Source organism: Balaenoptera physalus (genome assembly GCF_965194825.1).
Source record: "Balaenoptera physalus genome assembly, chromosome: 14".
In the NCBI taxonomy this organism is placed as follows: Eukaryota; Metazoa; Chordata; class Mammalia; order Artiodactyla; family Balaenopteridae; genus Balaenoptera; species Balaenoptera physalus.
Window position 1 is genome coordinate 64,199,782 of NC_138893.1, and position 22,749 is coordinate 64,222,530.

The window sequence follows — 22,749 nt, forward strand, 5'->3', positions numbered from 1 at the left end:
CCACGAGCCATAACTACTGAGCCTGCGTGCCGCAACTACTGCAGCCCGCGTGCCTAGAGCCTGTGCTCCGTGACAAAGAGAAGCCACCGCAATGAGAAGGCCGCGCACCGAAACGAAGAGTAACCCCCGCTCACCGCAACTAGAGAAAGCCCGCGCACAGCAACGAAGACCCAACGCAGCCAAACAATAAATAAATAAATAAATTTATTAAAAAAAAAAAAGGAAGGAGCTGGAATCTTGTGAACTTGTAGGAGTGTAAACTGATTTCCCTGTCACTTCTGGTGCAGTCAGACGGGGGCTTTTACTTGAGTGGTGCACCAGTACTGCAGGGCAGACTCAAGAGCCCCAGGACAGTTACAGATTACTCCTAATGGCTCTCCTTTCACAAGTGTCACCTGCCTTCCCTCAAGCTTGGGCTGGTTGGGGTCTAGCTGAGGTACTGCACCAAAAATACCCCAGTGGCTTAAGAAAAGACCTGAAATAAGTACAAACACCAACTAATACAATTTAGGTCTAAAATCTCAAATATATTTCCCCTTTCTTTTCGTCTTTATCTGGTTTAGACTCACTCTGAAAAAAGAAAGGACATTGTTAGAAATGGTAATCTACAACTGGACCTTAATTCGCTTTCCCACATGGTTGTGATGTTTTATATAAGAAATAAATCTTGACCCTGACAAACCAAATCACCGAACATACAGAAAAGCACAAAGTATAGATTTCTTTATTCTTTTATTTACATATTTAATTTTCAGCACTGAATTTTTCTGTTGCTAATTGCAACTCCTGTTCCTGTATTTCTGAGGGAAAAGAGTTACAAATCAGAAAAGTTGGAAACAAAGAAGACCTGAGCTTCTTTACATTCATAGGTGATGATAATTTCTAGAGAAATATTTTTCCTTCAGCCATTTCTTTTATGCGAAGGTCCAGTGTAGCATTGGCACCTTGCCAGCCTGGCATGTAATTATTCTTTGTCTCCCTCGCAATCTCAAATTAAAAGTTTCACTTATTCTGCCCGCTCAACAGTTCATAGGTAATGTAATTATGTGATTGAATTTCTTTCATATCATGCAAGGAGATAAATGATGTACAAATGTCATCTTTTATTAATTTATGCACCATTTTTTTTTTTGCCATGGAGTTGACTCAAACACAATTACTGCTGTTTCATTTCATTTAAAAGAGTCATAACGCTTTAGAATCTTGTAGAATTGTTGGTCTTCTAGGGAACACAATCTAATGTATATTTTTGAAATTCACTATAAAACACTAAAAAATTTATAAACCAAATCATAATTAACACAGTTTTCTCTCAAAGTGATCTCTTTTTCTTTAAAAATAATCTTCCTTCTACTCCACATAGAGAAAATGAAGGATCTGTTTTTACAACACTTTGTTGATTCCACATAATGTCTGATAGATATAATAGTGCATTGGCATATTATAAATGGGAAATGCTCATAAGTGCTATTCACGTAATCATAATTTCTCTTTGGTAAAACATTTTTACTTGGTCGTAACAATATTTAAAAATTATTAGAAAAAGTGAAGAATTTGATTTAAAATGTCATAAAATGATTTAATTTTGACAGTAACATGTGCACAGATAATATATTCACATCTTTGCCAATATCTTATTTTGACATTGAGACAATATCTTATTTTCAATCATCAAATTTTAAAAGTCATAATATATTAATTCACATTCCATTGGGAAATATAAAAATGAAAACACATGAATTATCTTAAATCAAGGCACACGATTTCTAGCTTCTGTATCTTTCCTTTTACCAAGGTCATCTGTCTTCATAAATGCTCATTAGAGCTATAATTAACAATATTGTTTTCTTCTTTGTTTCTAGGCAAGAGCTTTATAAAGGAGCTTTCTAACCTAGGCAAATTGGAAACATTTACAATAGTTGTTATTATAAATATCTTTAAAATACATTTAGATATATTCTTTATGAATTCCTTCACAACTGTTTAGTTAATATTGACCTCTTTTCTTAACTTTTACCATATTTATAAATGTTTCTCAGGAAATTTAGTAGTTGATTATATGCTTTATTATATTATTGCTAGTCACTATTTTTGGTTTTAAGATCCATCAGATTTGGGGCTGCTAACTTTCGTTGAATATTGTCTGAAGTGGGAATCAACAAACTTTCTGTGAAAGCCAGATAATAAATATCTTGGGGGTCAGGTGGTTCTCTTGTGCAACTATTCACCTCCTATATTGCATGTGAAAGCAGTCAAAGACAAGTAAGTGAATGCGCATGGTTTTGTTCCAATAAAACTTTATTTACAAAAATAGGTAATGGGGCAGATTTGAACATCAGGCTGTAGTTCACAGATCCTTGGTCTAAAGCAAAGTCTAGTAATACTCACAGTGGCTAGATAAGCAGCATGAATGCAGCAAGCCACGTGCATTTCTTTCACCTGAAGCCTCTTGTTTTAGATACTAATGAGTTGGGACTTCTGTAAGAAGACTATGTGCTCTGCTGTTTTTCCTAAACATATCTCTACTTTATTTTCTGTTATCTGAGAGTTGGGCAGAAGAAGCATTTAATTATTTTCTATTTGACTCTACTATAAAAATAAATATAACATCACAATCAACACTGTGCTTTGGTGTAGATAGAAAAGCAGGGAGTAGTAGAGACTGTGGTAATGTGGATCATGGCATGCAGGAAAGAGGCTCAGTATTGCCAGATAGTCAAATTATTTAAATTATGAAAAAAAATTTACATTGGAATTTTCCCAAATTTTAAGTGCTTGCAAATAGCTTTTTAAATTATGTAGACCAAGAAGGAGTGGTTCCTACAGAACATGTCAGCAAGCTAAGATTGACCAACTACTTAAGACATTCATTTGATAGCCCACAGCATACAAAAGGTGTTTGAGGAATAAATGCCAGTTTACTGGAATTTCACCTGATGTTGGGTGTCATGTTATTTAGATGGCTGAAAATATAAAGTGTATTAAATTATAAAGGTTAGAAATATTAAACGTCTTATTTTCTCTTATAAACATAAAATGGTCACCATTTTATGTTTATGGTCATTAGCCATAAAGATATGTCTAAAGAAGTTTCATTGATTAGAACATATTTAATTAGTGTCACTAGAGCAGGTCTTTGCATTAGTAGCTACTTGGCCTGCCTATTCTTTAATTTATGTATATCAAGTACTTGAGAAGATACAATCTAGTTAATAAATAGTGCTATTTATCAAAAAAATGAATACGAGAAACCATCATTATACGTAATCAACTGTGGTTAACAGTGGATGCTGGCTTAGTCATAACATGGTGTTGGGTACTTAAAGTTTGCCCACAGTCCAGTAATTAAGAGTATATTATCTAATCCTGACATCCTCAATTTTTTGAAGAGGGACTGGGCAGAGGCTGTCTTGACTTGTTCATTAGATGAGGAGTAGGACAATGAAAGTTCTGTTGGACCACGTGAAAAGGAGAAAAGTCCTCATCTTGGATAACAGGAGGTCCTGAAGATGGAGGAACATCTGTAAAAAGCTCAAAATTAAGTAGATGTAGAAAGCAAAATGTAGAAAGGCGAGGCAAGAAAATGGCTATATTGAGTATGGGTGAGTAGACTAAGGAGTAAAGGTAGATGTTAAAGGTGCATAAAAATAGTGCCAGAAGTTCAGGATTAAGTAGCAGATGAGTTCTGAGTGAGGGCAAAACAACAATGAGCCTAGATTTTACCAGAGATAATAAAGATACCTATTATCTAATGAGAAAAAGACATAGGCATAACAATTGGTGTTTAAAGATAAAAGTGATTCACTATGAGGCTGAAGTTTATGGCAGGGATTTGAGAATTGTTGGTCCATCAGCTCCCTCAGAATCGAACCTTAAAATATTAATGGAGAGAAATAAGCCATGCCTGAAGCCAAGACACTGGTAGTAGAGTGTAATTAGGAATTAACTGTGAAGCATTCACACTGGGCAAAATCCTGGAGCTTTCCAAGTATTTTCATATACATGTAAGCAAGAAAGCAATACCACTGTAGCTGAGCCAGTGACCAGATACTAGTGAAGCTGAAGGGTGAGCTTGAATGATGATGATAGTATTATAATTTGAATATCTCTGACAGTCATGAAAAATTTAATGCAGAGCTATTTTACCCTTTGAATTTAATCTAATTTAAGAAAGAAATTCTGTTCTCATTTTATCCCCCACTGTAAGGAGTAACTATAACTCAACTTGATCCAAGGCAGATTTGGCACAGCCTTTAGATGGGTTCCTTATGTCATATTCCTGGTAGTAACATTACTGGAAGATGTCTCAATTGTATTGGGATGTGTGACGGTTCCAGGGTGATGTTGGATATAGCTGTTCCTAGTTCAGAAGTATTTGGATGGCCTACTAATTTGTGTAGGGTGAATCTGAGAGTCTCCTCATACATTGTATTCTTACCCACAGGTTAAGTAGATTTCCCTGCTTCCCTCCCTTTCTCCTTTCCCTCCTTCCTTCCTCTCTCCCTCTCCCTCTCTTTCTCCCTCCCTCCCTCCCTCTTTCCCTCTGTCTCTCTCTCTCCTTCTTCCTCAGCACTATACCTAGGATCCAAATACAGACGGGTCATTTCTTAGATGATCCACATATCTTAAGTATATTACAAACATACTATTACAGTTTTTGTTTCTCCACCTACATGGCATAATCAGAATACAAATTAATAATAGAAAGAAAGCTAATTTATTGTATATTATGGGGATAAGGAGAATATAGTGTATCATCAGTCCCCCATATCCCTGTTCATTTACCTCTTGTTCAGGTAGGAAATTTCTCAGGAAGGGAAGTTTTTCATAGGATACCTATGTCATTGTTTGACTTGTTCTCATAGGGAAAATTGTCAAGATTGAACTCTGTCTCAAAGCATCCTCTCAAAATCAATGTATTCCCTGAAGAAGCCTCAAGGAGTAACACTTCACTCTTACCCCATCCAGCAGAGATATAAGCCCTTTCTTGATTCATTCTTCTTGACATTGCTACATTAGAAGAAGACATTTTTTTCAAAGGGTAGTTTTTCTTAACAGAGTGGTTCAGTTACTTTATTTAACTTGAAAAAAAAAACAGTCTTACAATGAGGGTTGCCAAATTTAGCAAAAAAAAAGTATAGGATGTCTATCCATATGTTCATTGAGATAAAGTAAAAATATTACATGAACCACACTTTTACTAAAAAATACATATTGTTAATGTGAAATAAATTATCTCTAAATTACATAATTTTTTTGATTATATGCCTCTGATAATTTGCCTCTCCATAACAATTCCTTTTTCTGCAAAATTTGCTGTATAAAATTCCATGCAGTTACATTATATGTTCCATTTAATTATAGCATAACTTCTACAGTGGTCACACTCAACCTATTTTATTCTTTTGCCCACTGAATATTTATTAGTGAGAAAATGCTCATTAGCATCATGAGCCAGTATACTGAACATGTACTGACAAAGTTAACAACTCTGAGAATTGCTCTGTAAATTTGATTTGTTGAAGCACATAATACCATCTTTTATAATAATTATCCACCTTAAATTGGAATTTCTTTTCCTATTAATAAGCAATGTTGTCCCTTTTAAGTACAGCCTGACACTTAAAGGTATACAGAGTTTATCAGTTCTTTCTTTACTCAACAGATTTCTTTAAGCAATGAAATACTTTTAATAACACTGGTTGTACTTCTCTCAAGTTGATAATTCTGTTACTAAAAAGATTTTGGATACTAACAAACAGGAAATAAGTAGAGCTCATTCAATAGATTTTTTATAAACTCAACAGGAAACTTTTGAGTTTTTTCTTCAGAAGTGAAGTATAATTTCAGTACTTCAAGTAGACTCAGGTACCTCTCAATTACATTTGTTAATGAGAGCAAATGGGTTTTTAAAAGTAAGAGAACTGAAAAATATTAGTAACAAAATTATAAAAACAGTTTAATTGCTTGGTTCAAACTGTATAATTACTGAAGGAAGAGAACAATTTCATGACAGTTACTTCAGTGTCAATAGAAAGGTCATCAGATGCTGTTTGAACAACATTTTAGAAAATATGGGCAGGGTAGTCATCTTCTATAGAATCAATCTGCTTTGCTTCAACTTCGTAATAACATGTCTGAACCTTTATACAAACATTCACCTAAATATATATTATCTTCACCAAAAACAATACAGTTTTTCTCATTTACTTCTAACTTAATATAAGACTCTGCATAATATTTTTTCTCAAGTCTCATCTGGATAAGATTTTACTCACAATAGCCTTATAAGGGAGCCTTTTTCACAAGAAAAAAATATTGCACTAGCAAATGAAAGAATTACTTCTGCATTATTATTACTGTTATCTAACCAAAGTTGGGTCCACTCGCCCACATGCAGTAAAGCCAATCTACTGATGCTGGGTTGTGGTGAAGGAAGGTACAGCATTTACTGCAGGGCACCAAGCAGTGAGAATGGGCAGCTCATGCTCAAAAGACTTGAACTGTCAGAGGGCTTTCAGGGAAGGGGTTTTAAAGGCAGTGTGAGGGAAGGGGTTGTTGGGTGCGTGATCAGCTCATGCACAATTCTTGGATTGGTTGGCATCAAGGTGAAGTTTCAAGCATCATCAACCTTCTGGTTTCAACCAGTCTAGGGTCTATGTTCTTGCAGTTAGCAATTTTTATCTGATGGGGGTCTGCTTCCTATAAAAACAATTTAGGAATGTGTGTCAGGCCTTTATCTATATCTTTCAAGGAACTGTGAGTTTGGTGATTCTGCCATGTGGCAGATTTATAGTCTAAATTTTTACCAGTTTCCTGGCCCAACAGCTATTCTTTGTTTCTACATCTTCTCATTTTCTAATCATTAACTCTTGAGTCAGCCTTTTGAGGCTCAAGGGAGACTAAACCAAAAACCTTTTACTTCAAAGGACAGGGACACGGGCTTGTTTACAGTTTCTATCCCCTCCTTTTCTTTGATACTCCTCAATCTTGAGGGGAACAGGTTCAGGAAAAGGAAGGGAGTAAAGTTTTGGATAGAGAGGTTAATCATAAACTCAGTAGAGGAACTCAGTTTTAGTGAGACTCGGTTTCATTACTTGCATCCTTGGCTATGCCATAAAAAAAATGAGACATTTAGATGTTTGATAATATCAGTAAGTGTAAAAAGAGCCATTACAATTGTTTAATTCTAGTAGGTATCTTCCTGGCAATCGGAAACTTGCTTGCAGTTTTGGAATATGAAAATACTTCTGGTAGAGGTACATTCAAATAGTCACTTGAGCTGAAAGACTGATAATGTATAGTGCAGAAGGTTATTACAACTTCTTTTGTGATTATTTCATTGTCTTCATCTGAATTTCTCTATCAAAATTTTTATTTTAATGCTTTTTTGGGTACTAGTTGAATCAATCTGACATGCGTAGCTATTAATTAGTATATGTTGGTTTATATCTGACTTTCCACCAATTTTGATATTGGATAAATGCATACTGTACAAATTAATTCAAAAGGGCTTTTTCCTTGTTTAATAAATGTTCACTGTTCAGAAAATTCATCTAGAAATATATGAATTTTGGGTTTCAAATACAAACTAAAAAAAAAAAAAAAATAGCAATCACCAGAAGAATTGGAGATTGAATTTGATCATCTTATAGTAATGGGTGTATATGTCATTCACAAGTTTGAACTTATAACTAACTGTAAATAGGTGTTGAACTATTGAAAGACTGGGGAACATGCAAATTAATAAGTCAAACTCATTCTGATATAAAAATGGTGAACTTTCCATTTGCCTTCAAGGAAGAGATGTATTTGGAAGACACTGTCTCTCCAGTCTTACATAAAATTTGGGGAAGCCTGGTATTCAGGGACTGGTGGATTTTCAGAAGCAGCAGTGTTTAGGGATTGACAGATTTGCATCTGTGTTAGAGTGGTTTTGGGAGTAAGGCTGCTATGGACGTTTGCCTTTCAGACACTTTGGCACTGGAGCAAGGCAGTTGCTAATTGGCTGTTATCTAGAGTGAGGGGCTGTTGCTGACTGGCTGACTTAGAGAAGGCATACTGATCTAGTTTTCTCTAAAGATGGTTACTGCTGGCTCAGCACCTGAGATTTTAGCCAAAGAACAGTCTTGTACTTTCTTGAATATGAAAAATAATATGTTTAATTCTCATTTCCCCATTTTGTTCTTTCCCTCAGCCAAACTTGCAGGAGAAACCATAAGGATTATCCAGATTTTTATTTGTGGTGGTATGATTCTCACCTACTGTTACCATTTAAGTAATTTAAGCATTAATCACTGTAGCCTAAAAATAACTCTGATTTTTTTTTTTAAGTATTGATAAAAGCTGAACACAGGGCATTTAAGACATTCTGAAAAAAATCAACAAAGGATGCCGGACACAATCATTAATTATAGGAGATGTCCTGTGTATACAGGACACCTTGCAACCCTACTTACAAAACATGCCATTTCTCTAATTAGGTCTCTCTCTCTCTCTTTTTCTCTCTTGCGGAAGTTATCTTTGATTCATTGTACAACATTTTAAGCAGAAGTGGATTTTGATCCAAAATTCTAAACATAAGAGTGTGACTTTCACTTTTTTCCCCAAGGAAAACACATCATAATAGTATTCTGAGTAGGAAAATGTCCAAACACAGATTGACATAAGCTTTACATTTTTCATCTCATTTTTCTTGTCACAAGGTTACAATTTTAAGAAATATCCTCTATTTCAGGAGATAAGCACATAAGCATAAGCAAAGCTGATTTAGAAGCAGTTAATCTCTGAGCAGTTTAAATTTTTCAAATCCTGGACAGGAATTACCAAAAAAATGTACCACTAGAAGGAACCATAGAAGTCTGAGGCACAGATTGGTGAAATCGTTTGCTCAGGATCACACAGCCTTGGAGCTGGGTTTGGATTCCCAGTGTCCTGGCTATCATTCCAGCTCTTTCTGCATGCTGTATAGCTTAGTGAAATGGCTAACTCCATGGGTTTGGTTGTTATAGAGACATGTTTTAAAATCTTTCTACTACTTACCAGCTAGATGAATATGGTCAAGTTATTTAACCACCCATTACCCTCAAATTAACATCAGTAAAATAGAGATAATGGTAACACCTGCCTCATAGGTTTGTTGAGAGTATTAGCTGAGATCAATCATGTGATATGCTGAACATAGTGCTTGGCATATAATCTATGTTCAATAAATGTTAGTTATTATTTCACTGTATAATGTTGTACTATTATTTAAGAGGTGTATGAGAATGATATTAATGACCCTACAGCAGTTGAATCTATTCTTAAAATCATCTAGTAGTAGGTAGTGGGGTCTGTTACACACTTTTACTTGAAAAGTTTGGATCTGTGAATTATTCTTTGCCCTATATTGATCACATTGGCCACCTACTGCTACAAAATCCACACCTCAGTCACTGAACACAGTGCAATTTTTTTTCTAGAACGTGGGTTTATAGGAGGCTCACCTTCATATAGTCATTCAGGAACTGATGCTCCTGTCTGGTGGCTTCAAATCCCCTGAGGTCTAGAGTCCTCCACTGGGTTCTGTGCATTTGACTTTCCAAAGAGTGGAAAGACATCATAGATGATCATGCAGGGCTTAAAAGGTCAGGACTGGGAATAGCATTTATTACTTCTTGAAGTGGTGCCTGCAGTGAAGGCTGTGAAAGGTAGTCAAGCTGTGAGCCCATGGGGATAGAGAAATGGAGTTTGGAGAGCATGGCCAAAGTAGAGACTGCAAAGTGCTGATGCACCTGAGAGAAATATGAGGATCTGAATAACCTTGTTACAGATCATTTATTTGAGCCTCATAATATACCAGTTAATTTTCTGTGTACTGTTATCCCATATAACAGCTGAAGGAACTGAGGACATAAGTGAATTGCTCAAGGTTTCTCATTTTGACAAGGGCATAACCTAAATTCTTTTTCCAGGCACTATGAACCTAAGTCCAAGGTACTTGATTTTATATCCACTTAGGTACTTTGACTAGAATCCTTGATTACTGTTTCATGCTTAAATCAATTACTAGTCAATTTTCAGTGACTAGCAAGTGACTAAGTTGCTAGCCACTGAAAATTCTTCTTATGTTTTAAATATTTTCAAAATAAAACTTTAATATTACATTTTTTAATAAAGAGGACAGTTTTAAAATTTTATTTATTTAATTTATTAATTTTTGGCTGCGTTGGATCTTCGCTGCTGCGCGCGGGCTTTCTCCAGTTGCGGAGAGCGGGGACCACTCTTCCCTGTGGTACTTGGGCCCCCCACCGCGGTGGCCTCTCCTGCCATGGAACACGGGCTCCAGGCGCGCGGGCCTCAGCAGTTGTGGCACACAGGCTCAGTAGTTGTGGCTTGCGGACTCTAGAGCGCAGGCTCAGTAGCTGTGGTACACGGGGCCCAGTTGCTCCGTGGCATGTGGGATCCTCTTGGACCAGGGATCGAACCTGTGACCCCTGCACTGGCAGGCAGATTCCCAACCACTGTGCCACCAGGGAAGTCCCTAATTTTACATTATTTTGGGGGGGGCAACAAGATTGATTTCACTAACCCAGTATTTTGTAGAATATTCTTAATGCTTTTCATGAGATTAATAATGCTTTTGTTTTCTGAATAAAATTTCAGTTTGGTTAGCAAAATATCACGTTTTTCTAAACCTTATTAGTTATGTAAATGTTTAGAATGTCTTAAAATTTTTAAAAATTATGTGCTTACTCAATTAAACAGTATCTTTCTTAAGGAATCTTCTGAAAGCAATAATATTATGCCCTTAGCTTTACAAATTAGTGCACTTGAGGCAAATGTTTTATATATTTCAAAAAAAAATTTTCCAAATTATTAAGTGAAAGTTGGATTATAAATAGTACTCGTATTTGATATATAGAATCAATAATTTTCTAAATGATACTACTGGATATTTTTATATGGATTATCTCAGTGGTACTTTTAATTAATAAACTTGGAAATAGCTGAGCAAAAGCCCTATTTTAACCTTTATTTATTTATTTATTTTTGTTAACATTGGATAATATTAGGAGATTTGCTTTTAGCTAATGTATATTTACTGGATTTTTATGAAGGGTACCCAGGAAAAGGCCCATAACTCAAACTGGTAGTGAGACCAATTGCACATTAGAATTAGCATTCATTTCCAAGTCTAGTTAAACTTTTATATTGAAATCTTGCAATAAACTTTCAGTTTGTACTAACTTCTTTTTCTGTTTATCTAAGCAGGCTAAGTTAGTTGTCCTTTCATGAGTGTCATCGTCCTGATTCTCTGACCTATTTTTAGGGAATAAACTTTGGAAATAAATTTCTTTGAGAATTTTTCCAAATGATTTCTCTGGTTTTATGCTTTCCAGTAGAGTTACAAGAGGAAATATCCATAGAAATTAGGGAATGTGGAAATACCATACATTTACTGCTTCTTTAAAAATCTAAACATGCAGATCACTAAAGTTAAAACAGCTCTTTACTGCTTTGAGCACATTTTTTAAATGTTAAATTGATTTTTTGAAAAAAAGAGGTGGAATATCTCAAGAGGTTAGATCTTAGTTACCACCTTAAATCCTGAACAGAGGTAACATAAGGTGAAGACCAGAGTGAATGGACATTAGCAGTTGATGGTCTCCTAAATTTTACATGTTCCAGAATCATCAAGAAATTCCAGGGTTTCCAGATAAAATACAGGACACTCAGTTACATTTGAATTTCAGATGAACAATGGATAATTTTTACATTTTACATAAATATGTGCCAATAATTATTTGTTCTTTATCTGAAATTCAGGTGTGACTGGGAATCATGTATTTTTATTTGTTTTATCTGGCAATCGTAAAATATATTGATCTCTTATCCTCTGTCCCAGCTTTCAAATTTTAGAGTCAGGGAGTGAGTGACATAGTTTAGGTCATGAGCGCTTTTTGGGCTTCAGAGTCTGTTGTCTGCACAAGGATTTGCATTTTTTAAAACAATAGTAATTGGCATGAGAGTCCAGTGGGTGGGGGAGAGGAATGAATGAGGAGATAAACAGATTTAGAATTAGGTACATAGAAAAGAGCAAGATAGTCCTGATGGTGTTCTGAGCTCCGTTTTCTAGCTTGTTGCTGAGACCCAGCCCCGTTTATCTTCTTGAGTTTTCTAAGCTACCTTAGCATCCTTAAATTAATTACTTAAGCTGGTTCAAGGTGGATACCTGTAATTTGCAACCAAAAATTTTTAACAGCATTATTTCTGGGACTTCCCTGGTGGTCCAGTGGTTGAGAATCCACCTTCCAATGCAGGGGATGCAAGCTCGATCCCTGGTCGGGGAACTAAGATCCCCCATGCCGCGGGGCAACTAAGCCCGTGCGCACTGCAACTACTGAGCCCGTGCGCCACAGCTAGAGAGAAGCCCACGTGCTACAATGAAAGATTCTGCGTGCCGCAACTAAGACCCGACTCAGCCAAAAATAAATAAATACTAAAAAAATTTTTTTTAAAACCCCATTATTTCTAATGATAATTTCAAATACAGTAGAAAAACTTACTGTAGCAATATGTGCCTGATGACAATATCTGTTATTTTAAAGTAATAGGATGTTGGAGTTTACCAGTGCTCCTAGTAGACCCCTTCTTCATCCAGTCAAAGATTTGAGATTTGCCATTGCATCCTATGAGAGCAAAAGAATCTTGGCCCTATGCAAAACCTGGCAAAAAGCAATGCTATAGCAGGAAAGACTGTAAATCCTGCTCATCTGCTACTCTTTGGTAGAAGATATGGTTTCCTCTTTTGCCAGTTGAAGAGGGTGTTTTGCTTTTCTGACTAAAGTTGGTACCTTTGAAAAGAAATACATCCAGGCAGAATGAATATGTTCTATACAGAATATCTGGAAACTGATATATAATATACTGCTCTGCATGTTTTGTAAACGTAAATCAAGAGGAAGCTAATCCCTGACTTTGTATTGGGTGGGCCAAAAAGTGCCTTCGGTTTTTTAGGTAAAAATAAAAGACACATTTTTCATTTTCACCAAGAACTTTATTGAACAAAAAGTATTCACCCTTTTGTTCTACTACCTTGTGCCATTTTTCAGGCAACTTCATAATTCCATCTTCCCAAAACTTTTTATCTTTTTGAGCAAAGAACTGTTCCAGGTGCCTTTTACAGTCTTCCAGGGAATTGAAATTTTTTCCATTAAGAGAATTTTGTAAAGACCAAAATAAATGGAAATCCGAAGGTGCAATATCTGGTGAATAAGGTGGATGAATCAGAACTTCCCAGCCAAGCTGTAACAGTTTTTGTTTGGTCATCAAAGAAGCATGAGGTCTTGTGTTATCCTGATGGAAGATTATGCATTTTCTGTTGACTAATTCTGGATGAGTGCTGATTTCAGTTGGTCTCATTGGGAGCAGCACTTGTTGGAATTAATCCTTTCATTTTCTGGAAGGAGCTCATAATAGAGGACTCCCTTCCAATCCCACCATATACACAACGTCACCTTCTTTGGGTGAACACCAGCCTTTGGTGTGGTTGGTGTGGTTCATTTTGCTTGCCCCATGATCTCTCCCATTCCACATTATTGTACAGTATCCACTTTTCATCGTCCGTCACAATTTGTTTTAAAAACGGAATGTTTTCATTACGTTTCTTTAGAGAATCGCGTGTGGAAACATGGTCAAGAAGTTTTTTTCACTTAACTTATGTGGAACCCAAACATCAAAGTAATGAACGTAACCAAGCTGGTGCAAATGATTTTCAATGCTTGATTTGGATATTTTGAGTATGTCGGCTCTCTCCCATGTGGCATGACATTGATTATTTCAATTACTGTTTTGATTTGATCGCTATCAACTTCAACTGGTCTACCCGACTGTGGAGCATCGTCCAGCGAGAAATCTCCAGCACTAAACTTCGCAAACCACTTTTGACACGTTCGATCAATCACAGCACCTTCTCCATACACTGCACAAATCTTTTTTTGTGTTTCAGTTGCGTTTTTACCTTTCTTGAAATAATGAAGCTTAACATGCCAAAAATGTTGCTTTTTTTCTTCCATCTTCAATATTAAAATGGTTATACAAAAACTCACCAATTTTGATGTCTTTTTTTAAGTGCACCCTAATATGACAGCTGTCACATGCAATCTAACAAAATTGTTTCTAATGAACTTAAAGACAACTAAGGGCTACTAGAGCCATCTTACGGAAAAAACCAAACAAACCTTTTGGCCCACCCAATAATATACAGAAATTGCTATATGGAATGACTTTTTTTAAAAAAAGCTTTGCCTTTTATACAGCTTATGAAAGTGAAAATCTTGGTCCTTCCCACAGTCTAGATTGTTTCCCCAGAATATCAGAAAGTGTAAGTACATTTTTGTGGGCTCTGACAGGAAGCTGTAATTCATAGAGTTAGAGATGAGTGATTTGGTATTTGTAGCCACTTTACATTTAATGCTCAGGTACGTGAAGTTACATACATGAAAATTGTGTATATAATATGCTGTTATGGATAATGTATAGTTCCGATGTTGTTTGCATGAGTGAAATAAAGTGAACTCTCTCCATCCTGTATTGTCACTAGCCTGCTGATAATCACAGATAAGAAAAAACAATTAGAAACATAGATATACTGTAAGAGTTTTATAATTGGTGCTATTAAGAAAATCAGTTTAAAACCAATGACTCTGATTTTCACTAATAAAATCAAATCTAGTAGTTGGCTTTACCTAGAGCTAAATGCATTGAATTGTTAGAATTGTTTTTAATATGGTATTGTAATAGGAGTGGGGACATTAGATATGTTCACTTTGAAGTTTTTGCTAACAGTGATGATTCACTGTATATTTGTGAATCCGAGATCTCTTAAAAAGTAACTTCTTAAAGTTGTGTTCCATGAAAGCCAAAATTTCATATTGCAAGCCTTCAAATTGAAATTCTGAACCCTAAAATAGGTTAGATCATGAGTAGCGCATTTATATTTCTTTCTAAATGAAAGGTAATTATATCAAATGGGGGTCCCACTGCTTGCCGATTACAAAATCAATACTCACAAATGGTAGAAAGGAAAGGTGCCTTTAATCAGAATGCCGGCAATCTGGGGAGATGGTGGACTCAGAGTCCCCCAAAAACCACCTCCAAAGATTCTGCTTGGCCAGGAAACTTCTAAAGGGAAGGAGGGAAGTAATCTCAGTTTATCACTGAGATAGGGGGTCAGAGTCATAGCCATCCCCCTACTGCATGCAGGCTTGTCATGCAAGCTTGTGGACTTCTTGTGATCTTCCTCTAGATGTTATCTTGTTCACAATTTGGTCACACAGTTTGTTCAGGAAATTACTGAAGGGGAAGCTAATGAAGAGATCCGGTTATCTGTTGATTACTTATTTTTCATTTCTACTTCTTTGATCTACCTACAGAAAGAACGGACAAGTTAGGCAAGGTGTTGTTTGATCAAAAGATTTGAAAGGTGTGCTAAGGCTGGAGATGAGTAGAGCATGGGGGTGCCTGTTTTAAAAGTTAGTTACAATATAGCTTTGCTAAAGTGACAAGAAAAGGGGCTTCCTGCTGAGGACACTTTCCTCAAAGAGCTGCTTACAATAATATACCTAAGGCAGTTTAATGACCATAAACTAGCTAATTTACATAACCAACAAATTGACTATATTTTTCTTGTATAATTTCTCTAAATCAAAGCACAACTCAATTCTCCCTTTTAATCGTCCAAATATGCATATCCTAATGAAATAAAAAATTACTCTATCTGATTTAAAATTAAGGTATCAACAAATGTATTTTTGTTTTTCAGTGTCCAGCTGCTAGTGGATTGATATCAGTCCTTATTTATTTGTCATTCATTCATTCAACAAGTATTTTTTGAATGATACTCTGGGCCAGGTTGTGAATGAACATAATAAAGATAGAAAAAACGTTAAATAGTAAACATTTTCTACAATATCTGAAAATTTTTGTGGGATTGGCATTTAAAAGTGTGTAATGTATATTAACTTTTAATTTTAAAAAATATGTGGAATCTAAATTGTAGTTTAAACTGGCAAAGTGATATATGATAAGAACCTAGGTGAACATCTTGGAAAAATTTCTTAAAGGTTATAACCAGCCCTTCACATCCAGAGGATTGGCAATGTAGGGAGGATTTTGAGATAAAATAGGGAAAAAAAGGACTGGGATTCCATAATTAAAACTCCAAAGATACTATCCTTGTTATTTTATGCAGTCAATATTTATTTCAATTAGATCAGATAAACATAACCTCTTCATTCCTCCACTTTTGTTGAACCCAAGTTAATGTGCCTGATGCACAGTGAGACCAAGCAAACCTAAACATTGCAGTTTGGAGTAGAGAAATGTTTATTGCAAGGGCCAAAAAGGAGAATAGGTGGCTTGTGCTCAAAAGACCCAAATGCCCCTATGGGTTTCAGGGAAGCATTTGTAAAGGCAAGGTGAGGGAGGTGAGTTGCAGGGTGTGTGATCAGCTCTTGCATAATTATCTGATTGGCTGAAGGTGAGGTAACAGGGTGGTGTCACAGGGGTTAACATTATCAATCCTCAGACTCCAGCTGCTCTGGGGGCTGTGTGCTCATAGTCTTCATGTAGTTAACTTCTTCCATTTGGTGGGGGTTTTAGCATCCGTAAAACAATTCAGGAAATGTGCATCAAATACTGTTATATAGGTACTTTAGGGAGGAACTAAAGATTCTATGACTGCCATATCTCTGATGTACTTTTTAAATTCTTACCAGTTCTCTTGGCCCAACTGCTGTTTTTGTCACTACACGTTCACATCCTTTCAATCGTTAATTCTTGAGCCAGGCTTTTGTGACTCAAGGGAGGCCTAGAAGACCACAGCTTTTCTGTATACATACAAGAGGCAGACAGAGGACATGGTAGAGGGGTTTGTCTTGGGAAGGCCCCATAAGATCCTATTCAGTTATAGTACTATTTACTATTTCTTTCAGCATGGGTCTCTGGATTTCAACTCTCTGAATTTGGATGTAAAATTCTCATAATATAGTTATTTTCTTTTAGTGGTGAAGATACAATTCCATAGTCTTGTAGCTCCAATTATTTCTGTTGAAAAGCCAGCCATCAGTCTGTTTGCTGCTCTTTGGAAAGTAATATAAGTTTTGTTTTGATTGCATTTAATATTTTCTGTCTTTAATATTCAGCGTTTCTATAATATTTATGATTTTTTGTATTTATCTTGTTTGTGATTTATGTTACTTCTTGTATGTGTAGTTAACATATTTAGTTAATGTCTTTTAAAATTTATCTTCTAACTTTGTAGTTAATACCTTTCAGTAAATTTTGAAAATTGTCAGAAATAGTGCCCTATTTTTCTTTTTTACTTTCCAATATGATAGACCATTTTTCCATGTCACTATGCCCATTTTTCTTTTTACTTTATTTTCATATTTTTAAAACTATCTTTCTCTTCAATCTCTATATTTTATTTCGATTTATCTTTCAGTTTAATAAGTCTCTTTTAGTTGTGTTTTATTTGCCGGTAATCTCATCTATTAAGTATTTTATTAATTATTTTTCATTTTTAGAATTTTCATTTGAGTCTTTTTAATAATTTCTCTCTCTTGTCTTTTAAATCCTGAGCGCCTCAGTTCTATAACCTCAAGGAACTGAATTCTGCCCACAACCACGTGAGCTTAAAGAGGACCCTGAACCTCAGATGAAAACATAGCCTTAGCTGTTACTTTGACCACAGCCTATAAGACCCTGAGTAGAGGACCCAGTTTTATAGCACCCAGACTTCTGATCTATGGAAACTGTGAGATAACATACGTGTGTTTTTTGAAATTGCTAATTTTGTGGTAAATTGTTACGTAGCAATAAACTAACAGCACAGCAATTTAACGCACAATGTCAAAAGTAAATAAAATTAATAGATATTGAAGTTGCATAAATCTTACCAAGGCAGCTAAGTACCATTAAGGAGTATTTACATTGCACAGAGTTAAATGCTTACAAAGCCATATTCCTTCAGTGGCTGAAGTGGCCTTTTACAGACCATTTTTCTAATCATCTGTCCAGTGGCAGAGCTTTTTCTGACTCACGCACATTCCATAGCTCACCTATCAGTGAGAAAGAACAGGGTTAACTATTCTAAGAGAAATGGGAGGGAGGGTTATTGGGTTTCCTAGATAAGGAAATTCAGGATTTCAAGGCTGTTGAGATTCCTAATCCTTAAGAACAATGGAGAAAGAAAGGAAATAAAGGAAAGCTTTGACGATATAACCCATCTCTTAAAAGGGGAATACAGAATTTTCTCCCAAGTCTGTTTGAAGCTACCCTTAACAAAGACCTTTTTCTTATCCCAGAAAAGTGCTTATAATTAACAACCTTCCACTTCTAGACCATATCTTCTCTTTCCAGATGCCAAACGGCTGTATCTTTCAAGTCAATTCTATGGTTTTTGAAATGTTATCTGTACTTTCTGTCCGGTGTCCTCATTTAGTTGAATTATGTAACCTATGTAACTTTTTTTCATTGGTATTCCTGATAGAAATAGGTATTGATACGTTCCCCAGATGCTATGGTAACCTCTGTTTCACTGTGTTTAACAGTGTATTGAATTTTTTGGAAGGGACATAATTGAGAATGGAGGTGGTGAACTATGCCATCCTTGAGAACAGGTGTTACCTGAAAGATGTGAAACACGGAAAAACATCTAGACTTGACATCTATATAAATATGATACCACTAAAATCACTCAAATCTAAGGAAATATTTCAAAGCTGCAGAGGATCTACATTTCTAGGAAAGGCACCAACTGTGCAGTTGCTTTCCTTAGAGTCTATAACTCCTACAGCTGCACTTTGGCAAACTTGTTCATGAAAGGGTATTGTTTATTAGTAAAAATAAGTTTGGATAATCTGTCATCACAATAGGTGTTCCTTTGATCAAACCAGCCCCTTCATTCTGCAAGAGCTTTAGAGGGTCATGTCAAACTCATGCATTGATATAAAGTGATTGAAAAAGTGGATGCTGAGATTAACAGTAGGATGAGATTCCAGAGGATCTCACACAATTTTTGCTGAATCATAATAAAGAAGGATGGCTCCAACTGGTGTCTGTGGCAGAATGTCATCGTCTGTAAGATGAAAGATTGAATGCAGATTCATTAACAGGGACGTTAAAGGTCTAATGTTGGCATTAAAATCCAAATAAAGAAACCCTCAACTACCTGAAAGTCAAAGTAATCAACCTCACAATGATAAAGCAAAATAGTTAATTGCACGCATAATAAAATGAGTCATATGTCTCCTTGATCATCCTTGACAGTTTCAGGCACTAAGGAGGAAATTTGAACTAAAAAATAGAATAGAAAGCAAAAAAACAAACTATAATAAAACTATGACTTACACTGCTTTTAGAAATCAGTGCTTTTTGCATTCAATGGGTGTAGTTAAGTCGGGAGCTAATAGTGTGTGTGTATGTGTGTGTGTGTAAGGGTGCATTTTTTTTTTTTTTTTGGCCTTGCCACGTAGCTTACAGGATCTTGGTTCCCCACCAGGGATGGAACCCATGCCCCCTGCAGTGGAAGCACAGAGTCCTAACCACTGGATCTCCAGGGAATTCCCAGGGTGCATTTTTTTAAAGGGAGTTGTATGGAGGAAACTAAAGTCTTATCTACCTCTTATTCAAGTATTTATATGTAATTTATATTATAAGGAATTTATATTATGTGCAATTTTTATTACATGAAAATGCCAAGGATAGATTTTGAGCTTTGTAGAGATGTGATGAAAAAGAACCCTCATGCAGTTGGTAACTAATATTGATTATCTGTGTGAAGATTATTTTTTCTGGTCCTCTTTAGCTGAAAATATTTAGTCATTGAAGAAAATATGTTTTGGTAAAGTTATTTTTATAAATTATTTCTGGAAATGGTTATTCCAGTAGTTAAGGTTGACGATTTTTCAGTCCACTGAATGATGTAGGGTGATGTGTAGAGTCAAGTCACAGGTGAAAGAGATGTGAAAAGACACTGAGACATCAGAGCAAAGGCTATTAGATTTCTGCCACATAGAAGCCATCATGAGCACAAAAATATGGATTTTTCCCTCTTCCATTGTTAAAATATTAAGGGCTTGGTAGATGGCAGGGATGGAGTGATAATAAGTTTTTTCCACAATCAAATAGCCTTTTTTATTACATAAGTGGTTGATGCTCAATTTAAAATCTTCTGACATTCCATACAATTTTAAGTAGAGTACATATTGTTTGAAATCACCACAAGATGATTTCCATTAAGAAATATGGCTATCATTTTTATATGTCTCTCTTTAAATAACATTTACTTTTAATCTCAATTATTTTTATATCTACTTTTGATATATTTTCTGTCTCCCTTGACTCAGTTAACAATTTGTAGCTTATTCTTTATACTTGTTCCATTCCCATACGCACGCACACATGCGCACACACACACACACACACTTTGATGTTGAAGGTTAAATCCTTCCAGTTATATAATCCTAATGCAGCTCTAACTCAGTCTTTTAAAATGTATGTATCATTAGGCTCATTAGTTTTAGTCTTCAGTTATAGTTATATACATTGCATTTTTAATTTCAAAATCTTTACCTTTCATTTCTGCATGCATGTGCTTTTTTTTCTTTAAAAATTCTATTTTTTAGTTTTTCCTAATGTCTTTTTTGTTCTTGTGAGTTATATACTTTTCATCCCTCTCCCTCCTTCCCCCCACTGTGTCTGCACGTCCATTCTCCTCTATTCCTGCCCTGCAAATAGGTTCATCTGTACCATTTTTCTAAATTCCACATATATGCATTAATATATGATATTTGTTTCTCTCTTTCTGACTTACTTCACTCTGTATGACACTCTAGGTCCATCCTACATCCACATCTCTACAAAGGACCCAATTTTGCTCCTTTTTATGGGTGAGTAATATTCTATTGTATATATGTACCACCTCTTCTTTATCCATTCATCTGTCGATTGAGATTGACATATATACACTACCATGTGTAAAATGGATAGCTAGTGGAAACCTGCTGTATAGCACAGGGAGCTCAGCTCAGTGCTCTGTGGTGACCTAGGTGGGTGGGATGGGGGCCAAGAGGGGTCCAGGGGGTCCAAGAAGGAGGAGATATATGTATACATATAGCTGATTCACTTCGTTGTACAGCAGAAACGAACACAAAATTGTAAAGCAACTATACCCCAATTAAAAAAAATAGTATGTACTTAAAAATACATGCTTGTTTAATAGTCTAATGCAGATTGTACTGTTGTCTCTCTCTCTCTCTTTCTTTTTTAATATCCTCATCATCTAATTATTCATGACATCTTCTGACTCCTTCTCCTGGTGTATTGTTTCTTTATATGTTTTAAAATTTTACTCTGCGAGCTCATTTTTAAGCACATATTGATTTTTATTTGCTCATACAGTCTTATATGGCCTCTGTTTTTGAAGTGTAGCTCCAGAACAATTTTGAATTTAATTTTGTCAGAGATCATCACTTGTTTGGGAGAAATTTTTAAAATAATGATTTTTGACTTGGGGTTTCTTTATAATAAATGGGTAAGTTTGGACTCCAGCTTTGTGAGATATGGTTTCAATTTTCCATAGGATGGTTTTTGTTTTCTACCCAGATGCAAGACAAACATTAGATTTATTGTACACTTTCTGGGTCAGTGTGGAAAGTTATTTATTTCTTTAATTAGAATGATATCCCTTCAATGGCCTTGATTTTTTCACAGGCACTTAAGTTGTAACTTCAAGTATCCTATGGGCTTGAAGCCTGGTGTCCTGTTCCTTGGGGAAGTGGGTGTTAAAATCTAACCCTCTAATCATTGCTGAATCTAGAACTGTTTTATGGCTGCAGAAGTATCAGCTCACATGCTTATTGCTCTAGCTTTCATTATGCTCTGCTTCTGGTACTTGAAGATTTTTGTTTGTTTCTTGCACTTTCAGCTATAAATTTTAAAAATAAGGAAAACACATTGTTATTTTTTAATTCAGTGTCTACAACTCTAGGAAATTTTAGGGAGAGGTTTTCAGTACCAATCTAGTTCATCAAATTACTGAGAATGGAGGTCCTTCCCTCTTCCAAATGGCTGCACAGTATTTCTTGATATATATATATATAATTTATTGATTTATTCACTCATTTACTTAGTGATGGGTACTTAATTTGATATTTTTCTATTTGCTTTTTTCCTACTGCAAATATAGTCACAATAAATAATATCCTTATGCATATCCTTAATCATATATTTTTAGATAATAAGACTACATCTCAGAAAAAAGACAACTTTTAAAGATGATGCAATATTTAAATATTAATGGGTATTACTAGTCTTCTAAGAACAAATAACAATTTATTGTTGGTTGAAGGATTTAGCTGTTTAATAAGTATCAGTAAAAAATCAAAATCTTCTTCTTAGAGTTCTGATATGAACGCTAATAACTTAATTCCCTAGCTTCTAAACCAGGGAGGTTATGTTTTCCTTTTATTTAAACAGAAAATAAATTCTATAGCAAAAATAAAACCAAAGTACATAGATAAAACAATAAATATGCCAACTTTGTGCCTGGTTAACCAGGAAAGTTGAGATTAAGTGCACTATTTCTGAGACAGGGGGAAAAAAATAGATAACTTCTCACCTCCACATAAAACTCATACCATGGTTAATTATTACCTCTCAGCTCATTGGCCAGTGAATGGTCATTGTAGGTATGTGGTA

At 35.4% G+C, this 22,749-nt stretch overlaps 2 long non-coding RNA genes across 2 annotated transcripts in view; one reads left to right on the forward strand and one right to left on the reverse strand.

Annotated features, from left to right (window-relative positions):
* The window catches only part of LOC309642416, a 60,613-nt gene extending 38,098 nt beyond the window's left edge, over window positions 1-22,515 (reverse strand). Inside the window, exon 1 of the long non-coding RNA XR_014253178.1 lies at window positions 23-22,515. This is a non-coding gene — a long non-coding RNA (uncharacterized lncRNA). The remainder of the gene's footprint in view (window positions 1-22) is intronic.
* The window catches only part of LOC309642428, a 577,545-nt gene that overhangs the window by 106,003 nt on the left and 448,793 nt on the right, over window positions 1-22,749 (forward strand). The window lies entirely within an intron of this gene.